We start from the raw sequence: 20234 nt of genomic DNA, 5'->3' as shown, positions 1-20234 counted from the left end.
TGTTCATGGATCAGAGGTAGAATAATGTGCTGAAAGACAGAGCTGGAGGGATGGGCAGAAGCCCATCCTTTATTTATAAAAATATTTATTTCTAATGCCAAATTGTATGTTTTCTGAATATAGTAATTGTATTTTACACCCATTTGAACTTTATAGTACCTAATGTAGTCTTGGGCAGGAGATAGCTCATCCAAATCAATCAAAGTCAGGTTGCTTTTCAGTTGACATTATGAAGGAACGTACCTTTTTTTGGACCATAAGACACACATAGGTTTTACAGGAGGAAAATAGGAAAAAAAATTTTGAAGCAAAAACTGTGGTAAAATATTTAATAACATAAATAACATAATATTTCACCAATGTAAATGTAAACAGAACTCAACAGCAGCATTAACAACCATTATTCCTCCCAAATTTAGGGGGGAAAATGTACATCTTATAGTCCACAAAATATGGTACTTACTTGGACATGAAGAAAAGGACCAGGAATGTTTATATGAGGGATTTGGTTCAATTTTAAAAATACAGAAGAAAGAGAATAACATAACAATTATTGTCCAGGTAATTATTTCTAATGAACACTTGAAGATGTTCTCTTTAAATTCAGCATGTAGTAAAACAGTAAAAGAATTAGCTGAAAACTGAATCCATTCTAAGAAACTGAATGTTATTTTTTTAAAGCAGCAAACAAAGAATATGTAGATGTAGACTAATTCAATCATCAGTCAATCTACTTTCATTCCAAAGGTCCATGACTGTATGGAGAAGCTCTTTCTTGGAGCAGAATAGCCAAAGTAGAGGGCTCTCACTAGCCATAGATGAAAAAGCGTCAGGTGGCTGATGAAATATCTCCGTGGACCTGGACCCCCTTTTCATCCTGATCATTTAACATCACTTGCTTATACAGGGGTGGGAAAAGTGGGCTTATAGTTATAATACAAATAAATAACATAATAATTAGTAACTAATACTAGAATAAATTGTTTCATGTACTCACAATGTAAACCTACTTTTGCTGACATCTGCATATTTCATATTGATACCTAATTGTCTTCATTGAATGAAAGTTTTTTTTTTTGGTATCAAAATTAGAGTGCATCCTAGTCTATTTTTATGCAACCAGACAAAGTTTGTAATTAAATTTCACTGGTGTGTTTTACTTTACTACACAGAGCTAACTAAATGGCTGTATTTGGTGTTACCTATTTTTATTCCCTGTTTTAGGGTACAAAGTTGTCTAATGCAGAATTGAGACTCTTGGATAATTTGCAAACATGGTGACCATCTTTTACAACATACTTCTGCAGTCATAACAGGGGCGGGTTTATAGACTCCTGAAGGCTTTTCTCTCCCCGGGTCCCTAGATTTAGGCAGAGGAAATGTACTTCCTGGGATGAATGTGACCTGGAACACATTTCTTCATTGCTTAACTTTTCTTTCTCTTCAGTTCCTTGCCTCCACATTTTTTGATTTTTCTTCAACTGCTAGAGTATAAAAAATTCCCACTTCCTGAGAGTTTGCTCTGTTACTGTTGCAAACCCATTTCATGTTGGAGATTATACTTTGTCCAAGTCTGAACTTACTTTACTTTTAATTGTTGGGTGATTGAGTGAATAGACATGTAGCAATGACATTTTATAGTCACTGACATGAACCCAATGAAATAAAATAAAGCACGAGAAAGTCATTTGGGAAAAAAAGCACCTTGTAAAATTCAAGTAATAAATTAATGACCATAATGGTCACTGATTTAAAGTAGAATTAAGTATATTTTTATAATCACTTATTCTTTCATTTCAGTGGGCCCACTATCCAGGCAGTATTTTTTGATACTTACATTCTGAAGTTTCAAATGTTTTAGTGTTAATAGTAAGAGTAAAATAGTGGTGACTGTTGTCATCATGATGTTTAGTGAACCTGCAGGGTGCACAATAGAGATTTTTATAATTACAAAGGTAGTAATTTGAGGCCAGGAATGTTCGTGTCGACGGCTCTGTCTCCTAACACACAGAACTTGAAATACAGTTGTTTATTTGTCCTCTTTTGAACTGGCAGGTCTAGAAATGATGATATATAAATATCTTTGCCCTTGTTCTACTTTGAAGACCTGAATAGAATATAAAAACAGCTGACATGAGGAAATAGGATATCAAAAGGAAACAGGAGACAGTAGAAATGAAAGCTCCCATTTCTTTACATACAGACGACTTCCTAGTGATTCTGACCAGGGATTCTAGGTCAAACAGAACCCCCCTATGCCACGTAAGAGAAGTCGAGACTTATCTTTGCATTTCTATGTAACTCATAGAGTTGGCAGGTTATAGCAGAAAGAGTATAGATTTTGAAGTCAGGTGCCCCGAGTTCAGGTTCTGGTTCTACCAGTGACTGCTGGTTGACATTTTACATCCCTTATTTTTTGAGTTCCTCTTCCTTTGCAAGTGTATTATTACTTTCAGAGTTTTCTTTCATTTACCCTGTTCTCAGGACCTCAAGATAGGTCCCTTCGGCCACTCTCATCAGCACTCTTAGCATCCATACCTACCTGACACTCTTCTGTATTCACCCTGCACATGTAGGCCCATCCAAATATCCACCTTCTCATTCCTGTGGTCCTCAGTGCGGCTGGCACCAAGACCCCCAGTACATCACACTGTCATGGAGCTTGCTGTCCCTCTTCTCTGCTTGCTGACTTCAGCAGGGCCCCCCAAAAGGTGAACATTCACCTTCTTGTTTCAGTGATTCCTTGTTCCTGTTCCCACAGTGGGTCGCCAACCTAAATATTCACCACTCTTCTGAATTTCCCGTTACTGCTGCTTCCCTTTCAGTAGAGCGGCTTGCCTCTGCACAGATAGTCTGGTGCTCTCAGGCGGAGACTCTTTAGTCTTATTCATGGGCACCTGAAAAATGATGTCTGACCTGCCTCCTCTGCTTCCACCTACCTCAGAGGGAGAGGTGGGCTACAGCCTGTCTGTGCTCTTGGTAGGATCTCCATTTTTCTTTTTTCTTCAGGAACCATGTTCCTTATTCCTCTTTCTCACATGTCCACCCTCTCCTTTTCTGTTGGCATTTTCTCCACAGCCTAAAACATATTCAAGCAAAGAATCCCTTCATCAACTCTGTATTCCACTTCATTTGCTGTCCTATTACTCTTCATTCAGTCCTCGCTCAGTTTCTGTACCACAGAGGTGGTTCCAAGGGTCACAGTCTCCAATGTCTACTGGGGCAAGAGGTAGTAATAACAATACTACTACAGCCCGAAGAGGGCTGAGTTGAAGGTAATCGTGAGCTCACGGTTGTCTGAAACTGACATTCAATCTTGCTCTCCAATCTCATATGGGAATGGGGGTCCAATTTGGCCAAAATTGTCTTATTTTTTTTTCTAAAAGAAGCAGGAAATCTGGACTTCTTTTTGAAATTTCTCAGTGTTTAAAACACTGTGCAATCCTAATGAAGTACATATGTTGGCTGAATATATATTGTAGACCTCAGTTTTGAACTTGGCCTGTGCTATCTTGATATCTCATTTCATGCAATCAACCTCCTGCAACCAGTTTTCTTTCTCCAACACTCCTCAGAAACTGCTTTAGACTAGCATGTCTCAAAGGTTTATGTGCCCATGAATCTTCTGTTTTTTTTTTTGTTTGTTTGTTTTTTGTTTTTTTAATGGAAGAATGAACTGTGATTCAGTGGACCTGGGGTGAGGCCCAAGTTCTGCATTTCTAGCAAGTTCTCATGGGATGCTGCTGGACCAGGGCCGACACTTTGAATAACAAGGCTTCTGAGGACCCACTCGTCTTTAGCTATTTACATCAAGAAAAGCCATTTAAACATCTGTCCTCCCCACCCACCAGCAGAATTGACCCTTTCTTTTTTCTGTGCACCTACTGTGTCCTAGTCCAACCTTTATAAATGTATCTGCCATTCTTTTATTTACATGTTCATGTGCCTCCTCTTGGTCTATAAGCTCCTCTGTAGCAAGGACCATGTCTTACTTTTTCTTTTATTTTTTTTGGATCCCCGTAGCACTACAGCAGTGGTAGGAACATAGTAAGTACTTAACGATTTTGTCCATCTGCTCTCGTTTTGCATCACGCCGTCTCTAAGAGTGTGTATGCACGTGTTTCTTCTCACAGGAACTAGGTTACAATGTAGAGAGTTCATTATGTTGAAGGATAGAGTCTCTTTCCACAAAAACTTCTGGCTTGTAATGGGTTCCCAAAGAAGGATTTGGTGCCATATTTTGATAGATATTTTTTGTTCCATGTTGAAATTGGTCTCATAATGTCATCTTTTCAATTTGTGTTGCCAATTAGGAAAAAAAAAACCTAAATTCCTTTAGTTTTTATGTTTTTGAGTGTTTTCAACACTTTCATTTGCCAATACGGAGGACATCTGGAAGTTGTGTGTTATCTCTTATTATGGCTTGGTAAATATCATCGCGGGTTTTTCTGCATTAGAGGCAGCCTGCCAGATGTTTCAAGAGATCTGGTCTCATTCAGAAATGGGAAAGCACAGATAGTGGAGGATAGCAGTGCATGGTAAGGGGTGTGAATTTTACTGTGGTAACAGACTTACATATTCCTTTTCTCTTTCAAGTGGTTTAATGCAATGCAGTGAGGTTCAAAGGACTGGATTCTTTAACACTGCCTCACTCTGGCTCACTACAGCTGTCAATCAATCAATCATTGAGTGTTCATGAACATCCTACCATGTGATAAACACTGAAAAATACCAAAAATGGTTAGATATGTCTTCACATAACTTTCTGTCTACTAAGCATACATAATAGTGTCGTAAAGAAACAAGCACTGATCTAAGGAAAGAAGTTTAATAGCTGTTGAGGATTTAATATATGCTATTCAAGGACCTACATAGACTTTATATTTCATCCCCACTCTAAAACATTGGTTCATAGGTATCTTTAGCCCCATTACATGGCTGAAGAAACTGAAACTCAAAGAAGTTAAATAATTTGTTCAAGATGCCAAATTAGTAAGTAGTACAGTCAGAATTTCAACACAGTTCTGTCTCTCACATGTGGAAACTTTCAGTCACAGTCCCTGGCAGGGATCCTAATAAAATTCAACAAGGGAAGTTCAATAAAATCTTCCCTACTTTTCATCTCCAATCTGTGTTTGCTTTTGAGAGGAATCTGGGCTTAGAGGGGAACTAGTCTTCTGCTATTGGGAGAACCTTCAGTAGCATAGTCTGCTGGTAGAGATTGAAGCAGAAAAAATTGTTAAAAACATAATGAAGCTGAGATGCTTTCATTTTTCAAGATTGCATAGTATTCTGGCCTAGTGTTTCACTAGGGCTTTTTTCACTAGGGCCCTGTTTCACAGGGCTTTTTCTACAGAATCACCTAGAGGGCTTACTAAAATAGTTTTGGGGGCGGGGCCAATAGTTTTGGCCCCGCCCCAAAAGTGTGGGGCCTAGGGCCCCAGATTACATATTTCTAACAACCTCCCAGGTGATGCTGGTGCTGCCAATCTGTGGACCTTATTTTGAGTAGCCCTAGTTTGTAAAATGAATATTCACTTAACCAGTCAATAAATGATTTTTGATATATAGTGTTTTACTATATGCTAGATTTTGTGCTGGATAGTGGGCTATAGTGCCTGCTTGGGATAATCTGTTACTGTTAGTTCCTAGTGTAACGTCTAATATTCCAGGAATCTAATGATGATATAATTATACTTTCAGAGATTGCACATCAACGATTTTTACCTATGCATGAAATTTTTTCACCCTTGTTTGGGTAAACTCATAGATGTACAATTGCTTTATCATAGAGTAAAAACATTTTTAAGGATTTTGGTATGAAGTTACCAAATTATTTTTCAGAAGGATTTTGCTACTTTACTATTCCACAACAATGGATAAGAATGCCGGTTTTAATAAATCTGCATTAGCACCAGGTAATATAGCTTTTATGTAGGCTTTGTCACTTCCTTATTGATTTATAAGAGTTCTGTATCAATAATATGGAGCTTTTTATAAAGTTTAATGTTTGAAAATGTACCTAAGTTTGTACTAAGTAACCTTGAAAAATTGCTTTATGACTTTCTGGATCACAAGGAAAAAGAGCTACGGCAGGAATAATTTGCCTTCTTTGATAAACAAGTTACTAAATGATTTTTAAAACATGAACCCTTTGAGAATGTAACTAACAAATACCAAATAGACTTCAATGGTAATTCTGATATTTAGGTTGCTTCTTTGTATCTTCAGTGCTTTGAATGGAAGATATAAAAAGCATTTACACAGGGCAGAAATACCAATAGGATCTCGCTGACCAATCTGAACCTGAGAGAGAAAGCCTCTTTTTTGCTTGTGTTCAGAAATGCAAGCAAACTGAAAGAGACAGTAAGCAATGGCACTAATACATCATTGAGCTGCTTTGTATTCATAACTTTTCAATGATAGCACCTTTCTTTAATGCAGTATTGATTCAGCCAAGAAATGTTACTCTATTACTCTCTTGAGCTATGGAATCAGGTTAAGGGACACTGTTACAGTTTTTAAGTGGAGATTGAGAATTTTTATTAACTAGTATCCTTTAAAATTTTCCAAAGGTCACTGGCCAGAAAGTTGATTATCGGTAAGTTTATGACAAATGGGGGAGATGGTTGGGTTAACTATAAGGTACGATGCTATTTTAGGCAAGCAACATAATTGGTGGAAAAATGCTTGGGAGGCCAAGAGCCTATCGGTAACCCTGGCATTAAAGAAGAAGGCATAAACCAGTTCTACCCATTTATACATTTGGCTAATTTTCTAATAGCCATGACATGTGCCAGAACAGGCAGATGACAGAGCTCAATACCCAACACTTCTTTATAGTCCTAGAAAGGGAATTTTGACTTGTTATTTTTTTCACTACATGTTACTTTTTATGGATGACATTCCCAGAGGTGTCCTGAGATGACAGAATAGTCTCCACTAATATGATAATGGATGCTGAGATGAAAATTATGTTTTTGGGGTAAATGCAAATACATAAAATGATGGCAAATATTTATAGAGATTCCTTTAAGCAAGATGATCTTTCATTTAATTGCATTTGAATATCTATATCTATATCTGTATCTATTTATATCTATACACACACACCATATATATATGACCATATATATGTAGTCAGTGTCCACAAATGTAATTTCTTATGGATAACCACATTTTTTAATATTTCCCTTTTTTGACCACCAAAATAATGTATCTGTTTGTAGACTGAACCCCATCCTTTCTAGAGAGGATTCCTCCTAAACTGAAAAGATTGTTTGCATTTATTTACTCTTAAAAACAAAGAATTACTTTTTATTTTCTTAAAATGTGGAAACAATTTCCAATGATTACAGAAAGCTTGCCATGTAATGATTCATTGCTGCTTTTTGTTGCTACAATAATAACTTGTGTTGATTGCAAGTTATTTTCACAGCTTGACCCTCCAGCATTCCCTGTGGGCTGCACCTCTATTCTCTTCCCTCTCACTTTCTCTAGGGTTACCTTGTCTTCCATATTGATAGGACAACGGAGTGTAAATATATCTCTGGAGTAATTTTCCCCAGATGGGAATGGTTATGAATACGAGGCTCCCCATGTATCTATTTTATCAGATTCTTTAGGAAGACTTTTTTTTTTTACCAAAATATGTCCTGTTGATATTTTCCTTGAGACTATCACTCCTCTGTGTTATATCTCAAAATCAGATACCTCAGATAATAGTTATGCATCACTTTTTTTAGGTTTGGTACTATTAATTTTTTTTCCATTTTCTATTTGTAAGTCTCTTTACTTAAATATATTTTATTGATTATGCCATTACAGTTGTCCCAATTTTCCTCCTTTTGACCCCCTCCACCTGGTAACCCCATTCCTTCCAGCAATTCCCACCCCTCTTAATTCATGTCCATGGGTTGTGCATATAAGTTTTTTGGCTACTTCCTTTTCCTATAATGTTCTTAACATCTCCTGTCTATTTTGTACCTACCAATTTGTACTTCTTAACCCCTGTACATTTCCCCTCATTCTTCTCCTTCCCCCTCCCAACTGATAACCCTCCAAACAATCTCCATATCTATGATTCTGCTCTTCTTTTGCTTGTTTGCTTAGTTTGTTTTTTGAGAGTAAATTGTTGATAGTTGTGAATTTATTGCCCTTTTTTGCCAGAAGAGTCCACTGGAGGAGCCCTGGAGTCCTACAGTGTACAGACCCCCACCACCTGGGAGTCAGCACCATGTCAGCACCTTGATGGGTGCAATTTGCTAGTGGGAAGAAGGGGAAGTGACTAAAATGTGACCAGAGCCAAGAAAGCAGCATTGTTCCTTCTCTGACTCCTCCCCCACATTCAGCACCACCAGTAGGTTGCCCTGCCCTGGTGAATATCTAAGGCTATGCTCCTTACAACATAACAGGTATGCTGAGGCAAAAGAAATATGGCCCAAATGAAAGAGCAGATCAAAACTCCAGAAAAAGAACAAAGTGACAAGGAGATAGTCAACCTATCTGATGCAGAGTTCAAAACACTGGTAATGAGGATGCTCACAGAAGTGATTAAATATGGCCACAAAATAAAGGAAGAAATGAAGGCTATACAAAGTGAACTAAGAAAAATATAGAGGGAAGCAACAGTGAAAGAAAGGAAACCGGGACAACAGTTTGGAACAAGGAAGAAATAAACATTCAACTAGAACAGAATGAAGAAATAAGAATTCAGAAAAATGAAGAAAGGCTTAGGAACCTCTGGGACAACTTGAAATATTCCAACATCTGAATCATAAGGATGCCAGAAGGAGAAGAGGAGAGCAAGAAATTGAAAACCTATTTGAAAAAATAATGAAAGAAAATTCCCCAAGCTAGTGAAGGAAATAGACATATAAATCCAGAATCTCAGGGAATCCCAACAAGTTGGATCCACAGAGACACACCAAGGCAGCACACCATAATTAAAATGCCAAAGATTAAAATAAGGAGAGAATCTTAAAGGCACAGAGAAAAAGAACAGTTACATACAAAGTAGTTCCCATAAGACTGTCAGCTGATTTCTCAAAAGGAACTTTGCAGGCAAGAAGGGACTGGAAAGAAGTATTCAAAGTCATGAAAAGCAAGGACCTATATCCAAGATTACTCTATCCAGCAAAGCTATCATTTAGTCTTAAAGGGCAGATAAAGTGCTTTCTCAGATAAGGTCAGTTAAGGAGTTCATCATCACCAAGCCCTTATTATATGAAAATGTTAAAGGGACTTATCTAAGAAAAAGAAGATGATCAAAAATATGAATAGTAAAATGACAACAAACTCACAACTATCAACACCTGAACCTAAAAAAAACAAAAGCAAAAACAAAAACAAGCTAAGCAACAACTAGAACAGGAACAGAAGCACAGAAATGGAGATCACATGGAGGGTTATCAGTGGGGAGGGAGGGGGAGAAGGGGAAATGATATAGGAAATAAAAAGCATAATTAGTAGGTACAAAAAAAGATAGAGGGAGGTTAAGAATAGTAGAGGAAATGGAGAAGTCAAAGAATTTATATGTATGACCCATGGACATAAACTAAGGGCGATGGAATGCTGGAGGAAATGAGGGTACTGGATAGAAGGGGATAAAGGGGAGAAAAAAATGGGACAACTGTAATAGCATAATAAAAAAAATATACTTAAAAAACTGGGTTAAAAAATCTAACCTAATTATATCTTCCCTTTAATAGATCTATTAATAACTTTATTTTAGTTGATATTTTGGATTTTTTTTTGCTTTATACTTAATTTCCTTTATTGGTCCCGATTTTTCATTTCTTTTCTGTCTTTGTTTGAATTAAACATATTTTCTGTATTTTCTTTTTTTTTTTTGTTCTCTGCTGGTTTGGAAAATTTATAGTGTATTTTATTTTTACTCTATTAGTAATTACTCTTAAATTTATAACATACATACTTAATTATATAGTTAAACTATAATTTAAACTATGTGTATATTTATATGTATGTATGCATATATATATAATTTATTTATTTTTATAAAATATATAGCTTATTCCTGAATATAAAAGGACTTTATATACCATTTTGTTCATTTATTTGCTCTCCTTTTTAAATTTTTTGGTATGTATCTTATCTTAACCAAAGTATAAACTCACAAATGTTAGTTATTTTTTTATACTTAATAATTTGATTTACTCTAACATACTTGATCAGTTTTTGTGTTTGCCATTTGATGTTGACTTACCATTTGACCAGCTCTGGGGCTCTCAATCCAGTAACCTTTCATAGTGTTGGCATCTCAAATTTTCCACCCAGTGGTCATGTTGGAGTTTTCACAGATTCAGTTACCAAGACCTTAACTTGTGTTTGAACTTGTTCATGGCTTTTTAAATTTTCTTTCTAAGCTATTGTGTCTATTATTGCTACATGCTTGGAGTAAAATGTTTGTATCAGTATTTGAATGCTCTGTGTCTTTGTGAGCAGTATACACTGCTGTTTAATGAACAGCAGTTTACTGGATTGTGCTAACTCTGCTTGGAGAGCAGTAAAAAAGATGCAGTAACAAACCTATGGCACACTAAAAGGGGGCAAATTTATTTCTTAAATTTCCTCCATTCTTTATCAACTCAGAGGGTTGGGGGTCATCCCACTGAAAGAAAAATGTGAATGGCCTGATTTGTTAGCACTTAAATAAGGATCATTTAACTACCAGGGAAAGTTTTTCTTTTCTTTTTATTAATTTGGACTTTGTTTCTCCCTACTGTTGCTTTCAGTATTTTAAGGCTAGATCTGATAATTTTGAATAATCAGAACTGCCATATTAAAGGGATTTTCCACTTGGGTTACAATAGAAAGCAATCAAGATAAGCTTCAAAGACCTCACATAATTAATCACTCTTTTCTTTATTGTTATCTCTTCTTAAAGGTGTTTTATAATATAATCACCTATATTAATGGAACATCTTTCAAAAGCGAGCAATGAAAGAAATACCACTTTATATTCTAATACTAAATATCATGAACATTTTACTATCTTATTTGCTGGAACCATCTCAAACTATTAAAATTCATCTTTCAATTCACGCTTTTTTTGATATTGTATCTATTGCCACACATAATAACAGAAATGTACTCATCCTAACAGGCTACTGACTTTCAATTCAGCATCAGCAATTGATAGCAATACAAGTGAAGGATTGCAATAAGAACATGGTTTGATCTTGCTTTATAAATTACATGTGCTTTCTATAATAAGGTATAAAATGAATATTTGTATATTTAATCAAATGTTACTTTTTATTATAACTTAAGAGATGTGTGCTAAAAATTTGTCTCCAGCACTAATGAAACTCCATACATAAGAATCTGAATAATTAAGTCAAGGAGCAGATAAATTTGTCAAAGTAGTATTGCCTAACCTCTTAGGCAATACTCTTTTTCTTTCTCTTTTCAACACCTGAAAGATGGATAATTAGTATGTAAATCTTTGCACATTTACTTATTTAAAAAGACCACTCAGTCAATGTCCTATTCTACTGGGAGTCCTTAGTGGCTAATGGGATTTAGAAGTTTAAGCATTACTCTGGTAAATTCCTTGCTTTCAGGCAAATGTCTGTGAAGGACTTTTAGACCACTGAAGCAAAGAGAAAGATGACCAAAACCAAGAAGCTGCTAAGTCTCAAATTGCAATAATCATATTACTTAAGAGTTATAACATCAAAACTGAAAATCACATCTGATTAACAAATTCAACTTCTCTCCATAGTTGATTTCAAAAATTTCCCAGAGAACTGTTGGGCTTGGCAACTAAGGCTGGAAGGACATGTTTACTGATGAACTTGGACTTCTCTAGAAATAGTTCTATGCTTCCTTTAGGGTTATGTGTTTGAGATCTGGTCAGAAACCATGGGAAGGAGGGAAGACAGCAAAGAGATTTTTTCTTTCATTATGTTTTTAAAAAGTTAAGATACTAGATTTAGTGAAATACATGAGGGACCAGGCAGGCATCACCATCTTCAAGTCAACTTAACGTTCTGTATTTGCTTTTTCTTCCTTTTTCTTTTTTATTGTTCAGGTACAGTTGTCTCTATTTTTCTGCCACCACTTTCTACCCCCCACTTCCCACCCTCAATCCTCCTGCCTTTGTCTTTGTCCATAGGTCTTTTCGTTTTTTCTGTATTTGTATATGTGTTTGAAGAGGCAGAAGTGGGTGAAAGGAGGACATTAGACTTATCTATCTGATTTAACTACCTCAAATCCTGGGTTGAGATTGTATTTCACTGAACTATCTTCCATTAAATTAATTGTTATAATGAGAATACATTGTGATTAGCCTTGGGTGATAACAGTTGTGCAAGACAAAGTCCCTGGTTTCAGGTAAACTCAATCTCTTGAGCTGGATGTAAACGAGGAAGATTGGGGGATGGGTAGCGAGGAGATGGACCTACCATGCTCTTACAAGCCATGGAAAAAAAATTCTTTCCTGGTCCCCTGTATTTAAGATCAATTATATACGTATACTGGTGGCTAGGTTTCTTCAACTGTTGAGCCTGCCCTGTAAGACATTATGGGAATAAGAACTGAAACATGAACATTGCTGGTGAAATTACCCTAGTAAGAAAAATGCCATTTGGGTGCATTTGTCAGTCACACTGGTGACTTCCTTTTTTTTTTTTTTTTATCTCCAGATTTGACTATTTCCTTAGTTCTCTGTTCTTTTTCCTATGTTAGCTCTCTGTTTCTTGTACTCATCTCTCATCTTACCTGAATCTTGGGTTCAGGTTATCATTTGCACAACCTGTTCCTGACAGTATTCTTCCCACTCCTGCCTTTATTCTTCTTTGTCCTTATATTCCATCTCCATCTCTGACTCTTGAACCAATGCTAGCAACACATCATGATTCATGATAGCAGAAGAAAGATGTGATATCTTCATGAAGTTCAAACAACTGGCTTCATCACTCTCCCAAAAGTTCTTTAGCAGTGAACCTCTTATTTTTTAGAATCAAAATTTTGGTGCCCAGAGTGACCAACACCAAGTAAGTGATCTCCTTTCAGAATCATCAAAACAAGGCACACACCATATTTGCTGCTGTAATGTCATGAATGAATTTCTCATTTCTGGAAATAATTTGAGTGGAAATTGGCCTTGCATCAGGGAAGTTACAGGGAAGGGTAGGATGTTTGGGTTAGGAGACATGTGATTGAATCACTGCTAGACCATGTTTCCCTCATCTTCAGCTTAGACTTCCAGCTTTGAGGCTACAGAGAGCACTGATCCAGATCATGTGTAGATGATAGAGCACAACTTGCAGGGTCCTCTTATTCTTTGCTCCAATTCCAAACCCTTCTACCCTTGAAGTTCTCTCTTGGGCCACTTATCTCTCACCTGGATGACTGCTCTACCTCAAACTGTGCGCCTTCTTCACGCCTTGTGTCCAATCCCTGCACTGAAGGGGAATGATCTTCAAAACGTGCTCTCCACCCTGTCTTCATGTGAAACCTTTAATACCTTCCTATTATATCAACACTTGGATTAAAGTAGAAACTCCTTACCATGGTCTAGAATAGGATGCAGCAAAACCCTTCCTGTAAAGGACTGGAAGATAGTAAATATTTTAGGCTTTGAGAGTCAAGAAGATTATGTATATGTGTGTATATGTGTATATGAGATATATACATACACACACATATACATATATACATACACATACAGGGTGAGGCAAAAGTAGGTTTACAGTTTGTGAGGATATGAATTCTTATATTTATTTATTAATATTGGATTAATATTTAATCTTATAATATACTTATTCTTATTTACTATTGGATATTTTTCATATGAACAACTATTAACCTACTTTTCCCCACCATATATTTACTTATATTAAATATACATACGTTTTATACTTATATAACTATTTAAAATGTAATCCTTTAAAAATGTAAAACCTATTCTTAGCTGCTGCATCTATAAGAACAGGGAGTAGTCCAGATCTGGCAGGTGGACAATCGTTTGCCAGCCCTCGGTTAGAAGATCCCTACCTCATGGACATACCTTCTAACATTTTACTCTTGCTCACTGTCCTCTAGATGTACTGGCCTTTCATCTGCCTCTGAACACTCCAACCTCACTCTTACCTCAGGACTTTTGTACCAGTCAATTTGGATGCCAAAGATGCCCTTCCTTGATTTTCCGTGTTTGCCTCTTTGTCATGGACTTTGTTGCCTATGAGATGTCACCCACAGGGACTCCCCAGACAAGCTTTTCTGATGTTGCTCCCTCCTCCACCTCAATTAGTTATCACTCTTAAAAATGATCTTGCTACTAATATATTTCCTGGGTAGTTGTCTTCTCTCCAACTAGAATGGGACCAATAGGAAAACAGAGACCTAATCTGTCTTGTTTTCTATTCTACTTTTGTTATTAGCTATGATTACTTATATTACATTGTTTTCTTGGAAAACTGGAGTAGTCCATGATGTAAAATTGTGGACGTGCAGTTTTTGGTTTAAGAGTATTAATCTAAAATATTTAAGTCATGATAGCTTTTGCAGGTACATTTCCTCATCCAGCATACATCATTCCTCATACATCAAATGTATTCGAATTTAAAGAGTCATAATACATTACCCTTGTAGAAGGCCACTATAATGCCATAGCCATGCTTACAAAAGCCTAGTTAGCATCTTCAGGGCTGACTTTGTATCACATGCTGTGTGATACATTTCATAGTTACTAATTATATTTTGAGTTGTCACCTATCTGCCTTCATTTTTAAAGATGTTTCCTTGATTTTCCTGAATAGTGTGTGTGTGTGTGTGTGTGTGTGTGTGTGTTTTCCAAGAATTTAACCATGTGTAGAGTCATCAAACAACAACTTGGAAATCAGCAAAGGGGACTGTAGGGATGTTGCTCTCTCCAATATTTGTGAGATGAAAATTTCATGTTTAATTTGAAAGTGAAGGTATATTCAATAAGGGCATTTATTGAAGCATTGATTGTGATAACAAAATTGGTGAAGAATCTCAAATATCTATCACTAAGGGATTTATTTTATAATTATGGTACAAATATATGATATAATACATTGAAGTTATGTAGATCTATATTGTTAATATAAAAACCTGCTACATATTCTTAAAGGAATAAGTAAGTTGCACGTAAGATAGGTAAGCACAAAGGCATATATACATATAAATGGAAAATATCTGGGGGATATACTCCTACTTTGGCATGTTAATAGTGATAATACTAGGGTTAGTGGTATTACTGATGTTTTTTATTTTAATATTATTTTTGTAACAACCATTTATTGCTTTTATTAACAGAAATAATAAAGCTATAAAAATCTGATACTTATAAATCTATTAATATATTTATATGACTATAATAATAAAACACTCTGTCAAAATTTCTGTTACTGCTAGACACTCAATTTTATTCTATTTCATTTAGGAGCTGTAAGAGTACCCTGTGGTTTGAGAAGGGATAAAGAGGGGAGTATATTTAATGAATTTTACTAAACCCAATACTTCACTTATATAAGGTGGGAGATTCAAGTATTTTAAAAAATTATGCTTGGCCCAGGAAAATACTCTAGTGGCTAAATTAAATTTTATTATTTCTCCTATAATGTGGTCTCTGTGTACTTAAGAATTATTTAGGCCGTGTAGCTTTATGTAGTTATTAGTATCATGTTGATTCACACCCACACAGGTAGATTACTGGATGAAGGTTCTCTTTTTGACACCATAATTCACTCTTTCTTGAGCCTAGCTGTAATATCTTTTCAATACAGTATATTGAATCATGTCTCAGGAGAAGAATCTCTCTCAGATTTATACACACATCCATTTTTGTTGTCACTCAAATACTAAAATATTTATGGCTCTCTTTTAGGCTTTATTAATCTTTTTTTAAAAAAACTCTATTTTTGTGGGAGTCTCTGCTATAAGCACATATAAATGGCATTGGATGCTTTTTACTCCTATGAAGCATCTTCAACAAGGTTAGAAACCCTCAATGGGACAAAGGAGAGGAGCAGCCAAATGGGAAGAAGGAAGAAAGACAAAAACCAAAGTGACATGTTATACTTTTCCCTGACATTATTATATTATATTATATTATATTATATTATATTATATTATATTATATACATTTTATTTTCATGAACTTCTAAGAGTTTTAGTCACCTTTCTTCACTATATATTTCTACATAAATCTAGTATTTTGGGACGTCAGTTTCTTTTATGTTTTAGCTGAAAGTTTCATTTTCGGTTTAGTCATTGTAAAAATTTTGTATGTCTGTATCCCTTCAGATTTTAGAACACCGTTTTCTTTCACTAAAAGTATAAATTTGAGTTAATTGATTTCCTTCTTTGTTCTTAAAGATCATTAGTGAGAATTGCTTGTGTTTTAGAAGAAGAATAAAGAAATTTATATGTTGCTAGAATATCTTGAGCAACTGAAAATAGGCACTTAAAAAATAAAAGATTGGTTTATTGAGGAAAAAAGGGAGAAAGGGGAGAAGGGACGGGGAGAGAATATGAAAATCCTTGAAGCATGGGAAAGGGGGAGGAAAAAGGCAAAGGCACAGCATAGGTTAAAGTGTGTTTTCTAGTAGAGACCAAGGTTGTTGTTAACTTCTTAAGGAGGAGAATTAATCTTTTCTGAGCCATCATTGGGTGGCTGTTAATTAAATGATACCACATCTTCTTATCTTCAGACTTTCATAGCTCTACAACTAAGTGCTGAACTTGCTTTTTCAATAGATAAGATTTTCCTTTGGCAGCTACCTGTAACTTTCAGTGAAAGCTTAAAGCTCCCACTGCTTTGAAGTTCTCCTTTTATTCACTTGCCAAGAAAATAAAGTTGCTTAATTTTGCTGACTAAAATTAGTGTAGCAGTAGTAGGAAAGATTAGGAGCTATCTTACTCCGTACTTTCCCTAGATATGCAGGAGTAAGATATGAAAGTGTGTATGCTGTTCTACAGGAGTTTCCAAGCCAGAGCCCCTTGACACTTATCCTGTTTTGATGATTCTGCTTTTTCGGTTCGTTTCTGTTTCTGTATGATTGGCTTTTTATTTCATTTTTTCTTCTTCCCTGTTTCCTCTCCTGTACTGTAGACAAGCATCATGGGATTTGGAAAATGTACTTCACAGTGTTTGTATGTAATTCACTAATAGACAGTCCTATCACTCAGGAAATCTTATCTTCTCCAAGGCTGAGCTGGTGATGCTCCAGATAAACCCCTCTGGTTTCCTGTGGGTGTCTGGAATCCTGAACAGGACCCCAGCACAGGGAGGGAGGGCTTTACATCAAGAGGAGGAGGGGATGAGGAGGCAACATGGCTCTTTGCTTCTTCTCTGTTTAGTTGACATTCACACTTTCTCTCTGTCTAGTTGGAATTCACACTAAGAAAAGAGAAGGTGTGTAATTCTTAAGAACGATGGCCTTGAAGGATCTACAATGTGTTCTTCTACTAGTCATTGCATTGTCTTGGCTGAGGAACAGATGAGATCCTAGGAGAGGTCTGAAGCAGCCTGGATTCTCTTGCTGTATCCATACCCTGCTCGATGGGCTTTTATTATTATTCTTTTTTTTTATTTTTTCCACCTTCTCCAAAATCATCTTTGTAGTTTTTCACCTGAAGTTTTGCCCATTTCCTATGTATTATGTTGTCTCTTGCTTCAGTAAATTCCTCACCCAGGATGCTTTTATTCTATGATACTTCATTTCCAGGGGTCAGAGTAAGGCTAGCAACTTTATTGAATGCTACATACTTATGTGATCCATGCTTGCTGGTTCTAGTCCTCTGTGAAATCAAAACAAACTTTGGTAGATGTAACGCACACACAGACACACATACTTCACTGTCATAGAGACACATTGTAATAAATGATGCTCTAGATATAGTGTTGGGGCAGGAGAAACTAATTTGGACTGGGGAGAAGAAGATAAATTCATCCACTACTATTCTTTACATTTTCACTCTAGGTAAGGCATTGGTGTTAAACCTGAAAAAATACAGACAAGCTTTCTCCTTTCAGGGAGATTGTCTTAGAGGGCATGGATGCAGAAACCATCACACGTGATGACAGGAAATAACCAAGTCAGAATCTCTGGTGGAGGCGGGAAGCTTTGGAAGACTTGGGTAAGGGAGGATGTAAGTCAGGGAAGCCTTCATGCAGATTGGGGCTTTTGAGGATGGATTCAAGTAAGGAAGGGTGAGAGGAGGATGATTTGAGCAAAGGTGAAAGGTGAATGCATAATTCTAGATTGGTGAGTAAATCAGTGAGGATAGAATATATTTACTCTGACTTAAAATTCCCTCAACTGAATGTGGGAGGGGCCTAGAAAAGCTTGTTTATGTTTACAAGATAAAAGCACATGGGAGCTTGTCCTTTATGTCCCTTTCTAGGTTCCTTACTTGGGACTCTTTCTAATAAGTGAGTGGAGACAGCTTAAATTCTGCACAAGATACCAGTTTACCTAACTCTGGTCTGCAGTGTGAGAAGCTCTTTTGCTGATGGGCAAAAGGTGTTTTCCTGCATGGATTTGTTTTTCAGATGATAGCTTTTGCCATGTGACTACTCATTCTCGTGGGTTAAGTAAGCATCCCAAACGGTCTGCAATGAGGGCATTCCATTTAACTGCCTGGGTCACAGTGAGCAGGGCTGGAAGGAGAGAACAGAGTGTAACCATTTGTAATAGCCTTGTGTGGTTTACTGAGAGAGAATGTGTAGGAGAAATGGAGCAGCTCAGGCTAGGAGCAAAAGACCAAATGCATAATCCAATGTGGAAATTATGCATTTGGCCTTAATATATAAAACACAGAAGGGAAATGTAGTCAGCAGATATCTGGCAAACTGATGCCAAGTGAGAGAAATAGATGGATACTTATCCTTTGGGGAATAATATCTGTCATTGGAAATGACTTAGCTAAGTTCATAATCATTGTCATTGGACACAAATTAACTTTTCTCTGAGATGCCAACCATCCTGTGTAATGGAGCACTATTACGTTGTTAAAAATATATTTGTTGGGTCCATAGAGGCATAATAAATTGTAAGCAAGTGGAAATGTATTAAAACATGAAGAGAAAATGATTTGCAATAAAGTCCAAATATTCAGCCTGGGAAAGAGATTTTAAATGAAGTTAAGAGCAAACCCATCAGTGGGAGCGGCAGCTGTAGCAGTGTGCTAAATGGTCAAACTTTCATGTAACTTTTTTTTTTTTACCAGATCTAGTCTTCAACTGTAACCCATGGTGTTGGTAAAGGTGTGAGGTTTACTCTGGTCATAAGAGATTGAATGTTGCCTACTTCTATCTAAAGGAAAACCCTGAGAAAAATTTAGGTAAAAGGTAACCAAGTTAACAAAGGTAACAACCAGCGGTCTGGAAGTGTTGAGTTCCCCTTTCATAAATTAAATAAATGCTGATGGAGCACTCCCTCTCTGTCAGGAGCTGTGGGTGTAGGGTTCAGAATCCTGACATAGGTGGGAGGACGAGGCGAACATCGGAGGATCCACAGTGCAGAGACAGAGATGAGGAAGTTGCAAGCATTCGTTAGGAAGGAGCTGCCATGGGGTTACATGGTGACAGGGCGATCCCTCTGGGACAGGCTTTAACAGGGAAGTCTGAGAGCATGTTTTATATAGACATAAGCAAACAAGAGTGTAGAAGGTGGGGATGGGGTGGCAGAAAATACCCAAGTGAGCTTTGCTTGGAGAGAGGGTTTGCTCTTCCGATTAGGTACAGATGTGCCATGGGGTAAATGTCAGTCTGGCCTGAGGCAGATTCACACGGTGAAGAGATTTGCATACCAGGCTGAAGAGCTGGGGCATTTTCCTCTGGATCTGTGGGACACTGACAAAGTTTCTGAAGTGGCAATGTGTTTCCAGCAGGTTTTTCTTATGTAAAGTTCAATGTTAATAAGTTAGAGTGGCACCCGTTAGAAGGTTCCTGCAGGAATGGACACACGAGATGGTAGGGAATGTTGAGAAAAAAGAACAGCTGCAAAGTAATAGAGAAGGATGACTTCATAACACTTTGTGAGTGAAGTTCAAAGCAAGGGAAATGAAGTCCAAGGAGATGCTGTGGGCTAGGTGAAATTAAGTCAGACACAAAGGACAGGTATTGTATGTTCCACTTCTATGAGGTTCCTAGAAGTCAAATTCATGGAGGTGAAAAACAGAATAGGGGTTACTAGAAGCTGGGGAGGAGGAAACAGGGAATTAGTATTTAATGG

General features: G+C 36.7%; 1 long non-coding RNA gene across 1 annotated transcript; it reads right to left on the bottom strand.

Annotated features, from left to right (window-relative positions):
• Window positions 1–300: 300 nt before the first annotated feature.
• On the bottom strand, window positions 301–17856 carry LOC118501849. The gene is made up of 4 exons (XR_004904512.1): window positions 17845–17856; window positions 4118–4126; window positions 2548–2550; window positions 301–458 (listed from the first exon to the last, which is right to left on the bottom strand). It is a non-coding gene; the product is annotated as an uncharacterized LOC118501849 (long non-coding RNA).
• Between the last annotated feature and the right edge of the window lie 2378 nt (window positions 17857–20234).

The sequence above is a fragment of the Phyllostomus discolor genome, chromosome 7 (assembly GCF_004126475.2).
Source record: "Phyllostomus discolor isolate MPI-MPIP mPhyDis1 chromosome 7, mPhyDis1.pri.v3, whole genome shotgun sequence".
Lineage (NCBI taxonomy): Eukaryota > Metazoa > Chordata > Mammalia > Chiroptera > Phyllostomidae > Phyllostomus > Phyllostomus discolor.
This window is presented reverse-complemented; position numbering and strand designations above follow the sequence as displayed.